This window comes from Tupaia chinensis, unplaced genomic scaffold (genome assembly GCF_000334495.1).
Source record: "Tupaia chinensis unplaced genomic scaffold, TupChi_1.0 Scaffold149964_2, whole genome shotgun sequence".
NCBI lineage: Eukaryota > Metazoa > Chordata > Mammalia > Scandentia > Tupaiidae > Tupaia > Tupaia belangeri.
Window position 1 is genome coordinate 676,145 of NW_006209806.1, and position 1,557 is coordinate 677,701.

Here is a 1,557-nt window from a genome sequence, read left to right on the forward strand (position 1 = left end):
ACCCTCTCGGGCACCTTCAGGTCCAGGGGCCGCTCCCAGGCCAAGGAAGGGTGACGCCAGCTGCTGTCAGGCCTGGGCCGGCCTGCGGGGGCAAGGGCTTAGCTGTGCTCAGACATGACACTGCTCTTCTGGGGGCCCTTCCGTGCCGAGTGGCCTGTCACACAGACACACACACGTGTGCACACACCCTCACTCAGCGTGCCCGGTGAGCCCTCGAGCGAGCGGTCGCAGACACAGAATCAGCACACAGACACGAGCCGGCCACGTGGCTGCCCAGCCACACGCGTACGAGTCCTCTCCCACGTTCGCGCACACGCACTCGCGCACAGCTTCCTGCACCCCACGCCCGGATGGTCTCCCTCGCGGTGGAGTGGCCGTGTCTCGGCCCCTACCAAGGGGAACTGAGGCCTCAGTCCTGCAACAGCAAGGGACCGAGTGCTGTAACAGCTACGCCGGCTCGGACGCCTGTCCTCCCCAGTCGAGTTCCGGGCGAGACCGCAACCCAGCCGGTGGTGCAGTCAGCCTCGCGAGATCCCGAGAGGACCCCTCCAAGTCCTACCCTGGCTCTTGGCCCAGGAGCTCGGGCACGTGTGCTGTTTCAAGTCGCTACGCCCGTGGAGACTTGTTACGCAGCCTGCCTGACTGATGCAGACTCTGAGCCAAGAGTCACCTTCTGCAGTCAGACAGCATTCCCGGCTGGCGGGGGTCAGCTTCCTGGCCAGTCACCCGCCCCGTGAGTACAGCCGTGCTCAGACGGGACCGAGCCACCTGATGCTTCACCAGCGCACAGTGCCACCTCGACACGTCCCCGTGCTATCGTCACACACGCAGGCCGTCCCCAAAGACACCGTCGCAATGACACACACACAGGTAACACGCGGCACTCAGGTCGTTCGTGCAGGCTGTGCCCAGCCCCGCGGGGCCACGTGCGCGGAGGGTGGTCCTGACGCCTGAAAACCACCGTGTCAGTGCTGCAATGTGCCCGTCCCGGGACTCTGTCCCCCAGCACGGCCCATCCTGTGCAGGCAGGTCAAGGGGTGGTTCTGCCTGGAGCCCCAGACCCTGCCAGTGCTAGGTCAGTGCCTCGCTGGCCGTGGCCCTGGGACCCCTCCTCAGTACCCAGCTCCCCCCAGGGGGTCGGCAGTGACGCACCAGCAGCATCTCCGTTGGCGGGAAGGGCCGGGGCGGCAGGTGGTGCCTGGACGGCCCTACCGTGCTCTGCCTGTGAGGCTGCGCTGGACCGTGCTGTGGCCGGAGGGGGTCCTGGGCCTCCCTGTCTCCGCCCCAGCCCCAGGGGTGGAGCTAGGGCTGGCGGGGTGCTGCTGTGGGCCCTGTTATTGCCTGGCGGCCTGAGGCCCATCCGGCAGGCCCCCACCGGGTGTGGGAACGGGCTGAGCGGGGCACAGGTCAGGGGCGGGGGGCACGGGGTGGGGGTGTGTGCTAAACACCAACGGGAGCGGAGAGGCCGTCTGAGGCTGACCGGTGTGCACTTCACTCTGCGCTCCCCCGGGAGGTCACAGTGATCAGATGTGGGGGTCAGGCTGGCGGGGGGCGCGG